This window comes from Haematobia irritans, chromosome 5 (assembly GCF_050003625.1).
Source record: "Haematobia irritans isolate KBUSLIRL chromosome 5, ASM5000362v1, whole genome shotgun sequence".
NCBI classification, from domain to species: domain Eukaryota; kingdom Metazoa; phylum Arthropoda; class Insecta; order Diptera; family Muscidae; genus Haematobia; species Haematobia irritans.
Window position 1 is genome coordinate 164,473,791 of NC_134401.1, and position 13,008 is coordinate 164,486,798.

The window sequence follows — 13,008 nt, forward strand, 5'->3', positions numbered from 1 at the left end:
ATAAGCGATTTAACATAAGACTAATGAGAACAAGATAGTTAAAGTTTTTGTTGTTGTAAATTATCACTAGCATAGCAATGACGACTACTTAACACTACTTAATATGAATGATCTCTGTTAAAGGCAATTTTAACATTAGACACAAGATAACATAACATAAATCTTAAATGATTAGTTAAAAATTCAGCGATTATTTGAGAGCGATGTATACAAAACAAAAAAAAAAGTAAGAACAAGAGGCAAATGTAAAAGGACAAGCATCAAATATAATTGAATTTATAATTTATTTATGAAATTTGTGGAAAAAATTTATTGATTCAAAATTTTCCAGAATTTTTTTATCTTTTTTATCCTATTACTATTGTATTTTGTTTTAATACTAATAAGACTTCTTTAAATACTCTCTCCATAGGTAATTATATAAATATAAAGCATAATTGTGTGTTGTAGCTTCATTATTGTGACCTCAATTTTCCCCTCTATAAACCAAGACGAAGTAGAATGATTTAGGTTTCTGTTTGGAAAATTCAATCGCGTGACCATTAATATAATAAACGTTTCTACTAAAATAGGTTCTGTCGTTTTTATATTAAACTACTATATATACTCTCACTTTAAATTTTCAAAAGCCGTTGAAAAAAATGGAGAAACCTTACAAGTCTACTAAATTGACATGAGATTTTCTACGATATAGAACATTTTTGTGGAAATATTGCTTTAAAATGAATCATGGAGAAAATATAGGACAAGTAGTATTTTAATTGAGGTTTAAATATAGTACGAAGGTGGATTATTTAGAATTCTTTCAAACACAATAATGTGGTAGGATACATATATGAGGGCTATATATAACAATAATGCAATTTTTTAGACTGAATATTAACATTACATAGGAAATTTCAAGCGGATTGGGCAAAAAGTAAGACTTCATCAGGACGCTCAAGAAGTCAACATAGTCGACTTAAAAACTGTGTACTTATGTTATCGATCAGCAAATCTAACAGAACTAAGTATCAACGTGGCGAATGACGTAACAGTGCTGCCTGCGGGAGTTAAAAGTGCTCTGTAGAACAAACAGGGATGGAAAATTCAGTACTGTAGTACTTTTTTCAATCCTTGTTCACTTTGGTCAGTACCGTGGCACCCCCGCGAATGATTTAGTAACTTTTGTGTATACAGTTTTGAGCCGATATCAAATTAATGGTACAACAGTTTAGACAAAATATTTTAATATTTTGAGAAAGTCTTTAACAAACATATTCACTAATGGTATTTTACAAATTTGCCAAAGTCAAGAAAACAACTATTTTCTATAGAAAATTTCGTCAAAATTTTATATCTATAGAATTTTGTCAAAATTTTATTTCTATAGAAAATTTTGTAAAAATTGCATTTCTATAGAAAATTTTGTCTAAATTTTTTTTCTATAGAAAATTTCGTCAACATTTTATTTCTATAGAAAAATTTGTCAAAAGTTTATTTCTATAGAATATTTTGTTAAAATTTTTGTCAAAATTTTATTTCTATAGAAAATTTTGTCAAAATTTTATTTCTATAGAAAATGTCAAACTTTTATTTTATTTGTTGTTTGATCTCAGCTTAAAAACCATTGCGTTGACTAAACTACAAGAGTAGCTTAACCAACAGAGGAAAAGAATGTTTGTCAAATTTATTTGGGCAAAGCTCATAGACTGCAAGATGGTTGGATGGACGCACGTTTCGGAATTACCACATTCCTCATCAGCATCCTCTACCTGCAGCAAAACTATCAACCAATTATCATAACAAATTCTGGTAGATGACCAAACCCATAGTGAACCACCCGTGAACCTTCCGAAAAAAGGTTTATGATAGTCGGCTTTTTGCCGATGTAAGATCAAAACAACAAATATGATTGAAGTACAAACCAACAATAACAAAACAAAAATTTTATTTCTATAGAAAATTTTGTCAAAATTATATTTCTCTAGAAAATGTCACAATTTATTTCTATAGAAAATTTTGTCCAAATTTTATTTCTATAGAAAATTTGTAAAAATTTCATTTCTATGGAAAATTTTGCTAAAATTTTATTTCTATAGGAAAGTGTGTCAAAAATTTATTTCTACAGAAAACTTCGTCAAAATTTTATTTCTATAGAAAATTTCGTCAATTTTTTTTCTATAGAATATTTTGTTACAATTTTATTTCTATGGAAAATTTTGTTAAAATTTTATTTCTATAGAAAAGTGTGTCAAAATTTTATTTATATAGAAAATTGTGTAAAAATTTCATTTATGTAAACATTTTTCTCAAAATTTTATATAGAAAAATTTCTCAAATTTTTATTTATTTAGAAAATTTTGTCAAAAAATTATATCTATAGAAAATATTGTCAAAATTTCATTTCTATAGAAAAATTTGTCAACATTTATTTCTACAGAAAATTTTGTCAAAATTTTATTTCAATAGAAAATTTTGTAAAAATTTCATTTCTATGGAACATTTTATCAAAATTTTATTTCTATAGAAAAATTTTGTCAAATTGTTATTTCTATAGAAAATTTTGTTAAAATTGTATTGTATAGAATATTTTGTTAAAATTTAATTTTATAGAAAATTTTGTTAAAATTCTATTTCTATAGAAAATGTTGTCAAAATTTTATTTCTATAGAAAATTTTGTCAAAATTTTATTTCTATAGAAAATTTTGTCAAAATTTTATTTCTATAGAAAATTTTGTCAAAATTTTATTTCTATAGAAAATTTTGTCAAAATTTTATTTCTATAGAAAATTTTGTCAAAATTTTATTTCTATAGAAAATTTTGTCAAAATTTTATTTCTATAGAAAATGTTGTCAAACTTTTATTTCTATAGAAAATTTTGTCAAAATTTTATTTCTATAGAAAATTTTGTCGAAATTTTATTTCTATAGAAAATTTTGTCAAAATTTTATTTCTATAGAAAATTTTGTCAAAATTTTATTCCTATAGAAAATTTTGTCAATAATTTTATTTATATAGAAAATTGTGCAAAATTTTATTTATATAGAAAATTTTGTCAAAAGTTTATTTCTATGGAAAAATTTTATTTCTATAAATTTTGTCAAAATTTATTTCTATAGAAAAATTTGTCAAAATTTTATTTCTATAGAAAATTTTGTTAATATTTTATTTCTATTTTGTCAAATTGTTATTTCTATAGAAAATTTTGTTAAAATTGTATTGTATAGAATATTTTGTTAAAATTTAATTTTATAGAAAATTTTGTTAAAATTATATTTCTATAGAAAATGTTGTCAAAATTTTATTTCTATAGAAAATTTTGTCAAAATTTTATTTCTATAGAAAATTTTGTCAAAATTTTATTTCTATAGAAAATTTTGTCGAAATTTTATTTCTATAGAAAATTTTGTCAAAATTTTATTTCTATAGAAAATTTTGTCAAAATTTTATTTCTATAGAAAATGTTGTCAAACTTTTATTTCTATAGAAAATTTTGTCAAAATTTTATTTCTATAGAAAATTTTGTCGAAATTTTATTTCTATAGAAAATTTTGTCAAAATTTTATTCCTATAGAAAATTTTGTCAATAATTTTATTTATATAGAAAATTGTGCAAAATTTTATTTATATAGAAAATTTTGTCAAAAGTTTATTTCTATGGAAAAATTTTATTTCTATAAATTTTGTCAAAATTTATTTCTATAGAAACATTTGTCAAAATTTTATTTCTATAGAAAATTTTGTTAATATTTTATTTCTATGGAAAATTTTGTTAAAATTTTATTTCTATAGAAAAGTGTGTCAAAATTTTATTTATATAGAAAATTGTGTACAAATTTCATTTATGTAGAAAATTTTCTCAAAATTTTATTTATATAGAAAATTTTCTCAAATTTGTATTTATATAGAAAATTTTCTCAAATTTTTATTTATATAGAAAAATTCTCAAATTTTTATTTATATAGAAAATTTTGTCAAAAATTTATTTCTATAGAAAATTTTGTCAAAATTTATTTCTACAGAAAATTTTGTCAATTTTTTTTTCTATAGAAAATTTTGTAAAAATTTCATTTCTATGGAAAATTTTGTTAAAATTTTATTTCTATAGAAAAGTGTGTCAAAAATTTATTTCTACAGAAAACTTCGTCAAAATTTTATTTCTATATATAATTTTGTCTAAATTTTATTTTTATAGAAAATTTAGTCAAAATTTTATTCTATAGAATATTTTGTTAAAATTTTTGTCAAAATTTTATTTCTATAAAAAATTTTGTAAAAATTTTATTTATGTAGAAAATTTTCTCACAATTTTATTTATATATAAAATTTTGTCAAAAGTGTATTTCTATAGAAAATTTTGTAAAAATTCAATTTCTATGGAAGATTTTGTCAACATTTTATTTCTATAGAAAATTTTGTCAAAAATTTATTTCTATCGAAAATTTTGTCAAAATATTACTTCTATAGAAAATTGCGTCAAAATTTTACTTGTTTACAAAATTTTGTCAAATTTACTTCTATAGAAAATTTTTTAAAAATAGAAATTTTGTCAAAATTTTATTTCTGTGGAAAATTTTGTCAAAATTTTATTTCTGTGGAAAATTTTGGCAAAAGTTTATTTCTATAGAAAATGTTGTCAAAATTTTATTTCTATAGAAAATGTTGTCAGAATTTATTTCTATAGAAAATTTTGTCAAAATTTTATTTCTATAGAAAATTTTGTTAAAATTTTATTTCTATGGAAAATTTTGTTAAAATTTTATTTCTATAGAACATTTTGTTAAAATTTTATTTCTATAGAAAAGTGTGTTATTTATATAGAAAATTGTGTAAAAATTTCATTTATGTAGAAAATTTTCTGAAAAATTTATTTATATAGAAAATTTTCTCAAAATTTTATTTATATAGAAAATTTTATCAAAATTTTTTTTATATATAAAATTTTGTCAAAAGTGTATTTCTATAGAAAATTTTGAAAAAATTCAATTTCTACGGAAGATTTTGTCAAAATTTTATTTCTGTAGAAAATTTTGTAAAAATTCCATTTTTATGGAAAATTTTGTTAAAATTTTATTTTTATAGAAAATTTATTTTTATCTATAGAAAATTGATGAAGTACCATTTTTGGAAGAATTCTACCAACTGTGGCAACTACAATAGTCTTTGTAAGCGCATATAAAACTAAAAAAGAAAATATTTAATATTGAGGAGTTGACAAACAAAATCTTATTTTTTTATAAAATTCAGTCTAAAGGAGCTCTTGACAATAATCTTCCAATGGAATTTTTGTTGAAATTTAGTGAAATTTAGCAAAAAAATACCTTTCTTTCTTAAAAATTTTATTTTCCATCCCTGAGAACAGGAAACAACAGAGCTTTTATTAACGACTTAACAGTGCTGCTTGCGGGAGTTAACAGTGCCAAGTAGAATATACCATTACAGAGCTCTTTGTAGAGATTAAAGACTATTTCTAAAGATTTTTAGGCGTGAACCATTGGAAAATGCCATTCTTCATAAAAATGTCATCCAATAAAAACTATTTTCTATAAAATTTGTTTCTTTTTTTCAAATACATTTTCCAAACACTGTCACTTGCAATTATGACTAAACAGGCGTTTTGACAACCGCCCGGCCGTCTGTCCAGATAAAAGCATTAACTTCACAGTTCCATATAATTAAAAAATAAAAAAAAGCCAAACGTTGAAGTGTGAGAGGGGGTAAAACATCTATGGCGAATTCTGTTTTCTTTAATGAAAATATTTGCAAATGAATTGCTTGGTTACTTAGGTCGTGGCATAGCAAAAAACTGAGGAACGCTCGATTAATTTTTAGGGGTTAGTTTTTACTGAAATCGCTAGAACGCTTTGGTTCTTTGAATAGTATTTAGTTTGGCAAATTTCATGCAAAAATAAAAATAAAATTGCAAAAAGGGGTCAGTCCATTGAGGTGATGGTGAATCACCAAATAAGTGGTTGTTAACCACCACCACCAGCAGCAGCAACAGAAGCAACCACTAGAAGTAACCATGTTCATGTTTCCAGGATATCAAGGCCGGAGTTTGTTTGTCGACAAAATGTTGGTGTTTAAATTATGCTGAATTTTTTTGTTTTTGGGAAAATGCCAGGGCACGCATGTAAACACATAATAATCCTTGGCTTAAGAGAACGCTGCACACACTTCCTGTATGGCTGTATAGCCTTTAGTATGGAGTGGTACATATGTTTGTTAGCTTTAATCGCTGCTACTGCTGCTGCAGTGACGGCTGTTCCATTGTTAGACGAGGCTTAGTTAAATAAGTAAAGCTAATTTATTTTCTATAAATTGTTGTTCTTTATTACGGCCTTCTTACCTTCCTTCCTTCCTTCCTTCCTTGCTTGCTTGCTGCATGCATGATCCTTGTCATCGTGGCTACAGCTGTCTAAAGCTACGCCTTCTTTTCATATTCTTGGATATTTTCAGTCAGGATGTTTCTTCCCTTTGAACTTTTTTTTTTTTTGGTTTTTGAAGAAGAATTCAAGTATCTGGTGCTTGCCATTCCTGCCTGACATTCTTGAGTGGGGTCTGGTATCGCTGCTGTTATTCCTGCTGGATGTTTCGTTTTTCTATTTTCTTTTGTACTCCTGGTGAAGCTATGGGGTTGGCCCACCCGCCCCCTTTCCCGAATGCTATGACTACTCACATGCAGATTTGTTTTCCTAGCATCATGGATGAAAAAAATTTTGTCAAAATTTTATTTCTATAGAAAATTTTGTCGAAATTTTATTTCTATAGAAAATTTTGTCAAAATTTTATTTCTATAGAAAATTTTGTCAAAATTTTATTTCTATAGAAAATGTTGTCAAACTTTTATTTCTATAGAAAATTTTGTCAAAATTTTATTTCTATAGAAAATTTTGTCGAAATTTTATTTCTATAGAAAATTTTGTCAAAATTTTATTCCTATAGAAAATTTTGTCAATAATTTTATTTATATAGAAAATTGTGCAAAATTTTATTTATATAGAAAATTTTGTCAAAAGTTTATTTCTATGGAAAAATTTTATTTCTATAAATTTTGTCAAAATTTATTTCTATAGAAACATTTGTCAAAATTTTATTTCTATAGAAAATTTTGTTAATATTTTATTTCTATGGAAAATTTTGTTAAAATTTTATTTCTATAGAAAAGTGTGTCAAAATTTTATTTATATAGAAAATTGTGTACAAATTTCATTTATGTAGAAAATTTTCTCAAAATTTTATTTATATAGAAAATTTTCTCAAATTTGTATTTATATAGAAAATTTTCTCAAATTTTTATTTATATAGAAAAATTCTCAAATTTTTATTTATATAGAAAATTTTGTCAAAAATTTATTTCTATAGAAAATTTTGTCAAAATTTATTTCTACAGAAAATTTTGTCAATTTTTTTTTCTATAGAAAATTTTGTAAAAATTTCATTTCTATGGAAAATTTTGTTAAAATTTTATTTCTATAGAAAAGTGTGTCAAAAATTTATTTCTACAGAAAACTTCGTCAAAATTTTATTTCTATATATAATTTTGTCTAAATTTTATTTTTATAGAAAATTTAGTCAAAATTTTATTCTATAGAATATTTTGTTAAAATTTTTGTCAAAATTTTATTTCTATAAAAAATTTTGTAAAAATTTTATTTATGTAGAAAATTTTCTCACAATTTTATTTATATATAAAATTTTGTCAAAAGTGTATTTCTATAGAAAATTTTGTAAAAATTCAATTTCTATGGAAGATTTTGTCAACATTTTATTTCTATAGAAAATTTTGTCAAAAATTTATTTCTATCGAAAATTTTGTCAAAATATTACTTCTATAGAAAATTGCGTCAAAATTTTACTTGTTTACAAAATTTTGTCAAATTTACTTCTATAGAAAATTTTTTAAAAATAGAAATTTTGTCAAAATTTTATTTCTGTGGAAAATTTTGTCAAAATTTTATTTCTGTGGAAAATTTTGGCAAAAGTTTATTTCTATAGAAAATGTTGTCAAAATTTTATTTCTATAGAAAATGTTGTCAGAATTTATTTCTATAGAAAATTTTGTCAAAATTTTATTTCTATAGAAAATTTTGTTAAAATTTTATTTCTATGGAAAATTTTGTTAAAATTTTATTTCTATAGAACATTTTGTTAAAATTTTATTTCTATAGAAAAGTGTGTTATTTATATAGAAAATTGTGTAAAAATTTCATTTATGTAGAAAATTTTCTGAAAAATTTATTTATATAGAAAATTTTCTCAAAATTTTATTTATATAGAAAATTTTATCAAAATTTTTTTTATATATAAAATTTTGTCAAAAGTGTATTTCTATAGAAAATTTTGAAAAAATTCAATTTCTACGGAAGATTTTGTCAAAATTTTATTTCTGTAGAAAATTTTGTAAAAATTCCATTTTTATGGAAAATTTTGTTAAAATTTTATTTTTATAGAAAATTTATTTTTATCTATAGAAAATTGATGAAGTACCATTTTTGGAAGAATTCTACCAACTGTGGCAACTACAATAGTCTTTGTAAGCGCATATAAAACTAAAAAAGAAAATATTTAATATTGAGGAGTTGACAAACAAAATCTTATTTTTTTATAAAATTCAGTCTAAAGGAGCTCTTGACAATAATCTTCCAATGGAATTTTTGTTGAAATTTAGTGAAATTTAGCAAAAAAATACCTTTCTTTCTTAAAAATTTTATTTTCCATCCCTGAGAACAGGAAACAACAGAGCTTTTATTAACGACTTAACAGTGCTGCTTGCGGGAGTTAACAGTGCCAAGTAGAATATACCATTACAGAGCTCTTTTTAGAGATTAAAGACTATTTCTAAAGATTTTTAGGCGTGAACCATTGGAAAATGCCATTCTTCATAAAAATGTCATCCAATAAAAACTATTTTCTATAAAATTTGTTTCTTTTTTTCAAATACATTTTCCAAACACTGTCACTTGCAATTATGACTAAACAGGCGTTTTGACAACCGCCCGGCCGTCTGTCCAGATAAAAGCATTAACTTCACAGTTCCATATAATTAAAAAATAAAAAAAAGCCAAACGTTGAAGTGTGAGAGGGGGTAAAACATCTATGGCGAATTCTGTTTTCTTTAATGAAAATATTTGCAAATGAATTGCTTGGTTACTTAGGTCGTGGCATAGCAAAAAACTGAGGAACGCTCGATTAATTTTTAGGGGTTAGTTTTTACTGAAATCGCTAGAACGCTTTGGTTCTTTGAATAGTATTTAGTTTGGCAAATTTCATGCAAAAATAAAAATAAAATTGCAAAAAGGGGTCAGTCCATTGAGGTGATGGTGAATCACCAAATAAGTGGTTGTTAACCACCACCACCAGCAGCAGCAACAGAAGCAACCACTAGAAGTAACCATGTTCATGTTTCCAGGATATCAAGGCCGGAGTTTGTTTGTCGACAAAATGTTGGTGTTTAAATTAAGCTGAATTTTTTTTGTTTTTGGGAAAATGCCAGGGCACGCATGTAAACACATAATAATCCTTGGCTTAAGAGAACGCAGCACACACTTCCTGTATGGCTGTATAGCCTTTAGTATGGAGTGGTACATATGTTTGTTAGCTTTAATCGCTGCTACTGCTGCTGCAGTGACGGCTGTTCCATTGTTAGACGAGGCTTAGTTAAATAAGTAAAGCTAATTTATTTTCTATAAATTGTTGTTCTTTATTACGGCCTTCTTACCTTCCTTCCTTCCTTCCTTGCTTGCCTGCTGCATGCATGATCCTTGTCATCGTGGCTACAGCTGTCTAAAGCTACGCCTTCTTTTCATATTCTTGGCTATTTTCAGTCAGGATGTTTCTTCCCTTTGAACTTTTTTTTTTTTTTGGTTTTTGAAGAAGAATTCAAGTATCTGGTGCTTGCCATTCCTGCCTAACATTCTTGAGTGGGGTCTGGTATCGCTGCTGTTATTCCTGCTGGATGTTTCTTTTTTCTATTTTCTTTTGTACTCCTGGTGAAGCTATGGGGTTGGCCCACCCGCCCCCTTTCCCGAATGCTATGACTACTCACATGCAGATTTGTTTTCCTAGCATCATGGATGAAACATTTTCTTGCTTCATTTTATTTCAATGGATGTTGGCTGCATTCAAGTGTCTGTTTATTAGGTAGTATTACTTGGTTGGAGTCATTATTACTGTTGATAGGGTCCTTCGAGTTTCGAAGACAATAGTGAAGACCTTTTGTACAGATCTATGAAGAATCTCAGGCAGGCCAAGAAAGGAGACTTGTGCTATGATTTTTTGTTTCCTACAATATCTCGATGCTTTGCTGGTAATAGGGAAATATTGACTTCATGGCCACCTTTATCATATCCTTGATGCGTACAATACAATGCTCTTTGTCTCAATTGTAAGAGAGACGACTTCATTCATAGATACTTAAGAATTGTTCGTTTCTCTTCCCTCCCACAGTAATAATAACAATAGTCCTTGAACCATGATTTGCAACATTCATAAATGCTGACATAGACACATAATAAAAATCATGGAAATATTCAATTGATTTGCATGAGGAATGAAGGTCTATTTAAATATGAATGAATATGTGAGTATAAGGGTGAAATGAGGTTATAAAAAATAAAATTTTCAACTTTAAAAATAAACCAAAAAATTAAATAATTAAAAAAAAACTAAAAATTAAATATGTAAATAATCTTACAAAAATTGAAAAATTTTGAAAAAATCAAATAATTTTGAAAAAAATTTAATAATTTTGAAAAAATTAAATAAATTAAAAAAAAACTTAATAATTAAAAAAAAATAATAATTTTGAAAAGAATTAATAATTTAAAAAATAATAATTATACAAAAATTACTAAGTTTGAAAATAAATTCAATAATTTTTAAAAATTTCAATAATTTTGAAAAAAATTGATAATTTTGAAAAAATAAATAATTTTGAAAAAGTAAATAATTTTGTAAAAAAATTAAAATTAAATTTGGATTTTTTTTAAATTAAATAATTTTGGAAAAATCAATAATTTTCAAAAAAAAATTTATAATTTTTAAAAATTTCAATAGTTTTGAAAAAAATTGATAATTTTGAAAAAATAAATAATTTAAAAAAAAATTGATAATTTTGAAAAAGTAAATAATTTTGTAAAAAATTTAAAATTAAATTTGGAATTTTTTTTTAAATTAAATAATTTTGGAAAAATCAATAATTTTCAAAAAAAATTTAATAATTTTGAAAAAATTGATAATTTTGAAAAAAAATAATTTTATAAAAATTCAATTCTTTTGAAAACATTAAATTATTTTAAAAAATTAATAATTTTGAACAAAATAAATAAATTTCAAAAATTAAATAATTTGGAAAAAATTAAATAATTTTGGAAAAATTAAATTACAGTGCACTCGCGGTAACGTGAACTAATTAAAACCAAGAGAATTCACGTTAGCGAAAATGTTGACGTTAGCGAACTTCAGCAAATGTCAGAACAAAACATCGCCATATTCGGGAGTTTTACACGTTATAGCGTGATATTCTTTTATTTTTGTTACTATAGTAATATTAAAAACTTAATTTAATTTCATGAAAAAAATTAAAAAAAAGAGATCGGAAAATATCAGTGGGTATGGAATATAAAGCAATTTAATTTTTTAATTAAAATTCACGAAAAAGCCAAACTAGATCACTATAAAATTCAAATTGTATTTGGCATTGTGAATCGGCCAGCGTTACGGAGCAATTCACGTTAGGCGGTGTTCACGTTACCGTGCACTGTATATTGAAAAATTCTATAATTTCGAAAAAAATCCATACCTAATAAAAACATTTGAGAGTTGTCCCAAAGGCACCACTTCCAAAAATGTCCTCCCAAAGATGTTCTCTATTTTAACTATACAGAAAGTTCTTCCAATACAATTTTTTATAAATCGCTTTTTTCATATTTTTAATTTTAACTTTTTTTGTTTCAAATTATTAAAATTTTGTCGAAAAACATGCTGAATCCAAACTACAAAAAGTGCGAATTTTTGGAAACATTTGAGGTCAAACGTCTCAGACAAGCGTTAGAACGAATTAAAAATCACAAAAAATTATAAAAATTATTTTATTTTTTTTTGGCAAAATATTACAAAATTTTTTAATTCACATCCAAAACGAATTCAGTATTCGAATCACACCTTAAGAAGTGATGCAAATTCAGTGCAACGGCTGTTGAAATGTTGCTCATTCGTCCTATGATAGTTTTGAAAAAATAAATAATTAAAAAAAAATTAATAAATTTAAAACAATTAGATAATTCAAAAAAAAAATAAATAATTTTGAAATTTAAAAATTCAATAATTTGAACATTTAATTTATTCCAAAAATATTCAATAATTTGAAAAAAAAAATAGTTTGAGAAAATTACATTACATTGAATAAAATTCAATAATTTTGAGAGAAAAAAATAAATAATTTTGAAAAAATTAAATAGTTTTTAATAATTTTGAAAAATAATTTTGAAAAAGATGAAATATTTTTGAAAAAAAAATAATTTTGAAAAAAATAAATAGTTTTGAAAACATTAATTAATTAAAAAAATTATTTTGGAAAAATTAAATAATTATTAAAAAATTAAATAATTTTGAAAAAAATAAATAGTTTTGAAAAAATTAATTAATTAAAAAGAAATAAATTATTTTGGAAAAATTAAATCATTTTTAAAACATTAAATATTTTTGACAAAATCAAATAATTTTTTAAAAAATTAAATAATTTTAGAAAAAAATTAGATAATTTTGAAAAAATTAAATAGTTTAAAAAAAATTAAATAAATTTGAAAAATTATTTAAAAAATATAAATAAAAATAAAAAAACTAAATTGTTTTTCGTTTAAAAGAAATTAAATAGTTAATTTCGAAAATTTTTAACAATTTTGAAAAACTTTTTAAGAATTTTTCAAAAATCAAACAATATTTAAAAAATAAATTCAACTACCCAATAGTTGTTAAATTTTCTATTTCGTATTTTGCAATTGGTGTTGTCGTGTTGGTCTGT

General features: G+C 23.5%; 1 protein-coding gene across 5 annotated transcripts in view; it reads left to right on the plus strand.

Annotated features, from left to right (window-relative positions):
* The window catches only part of LOC142239297 (uncharacterized), a 351,852-nt gene that overhangs the window by 274,717 nt on the left and 64,127 nt on the right, over positions 1–13,008 (plus strand). The gene's annotated exons all lie outside the window — the stretch shown is intronic.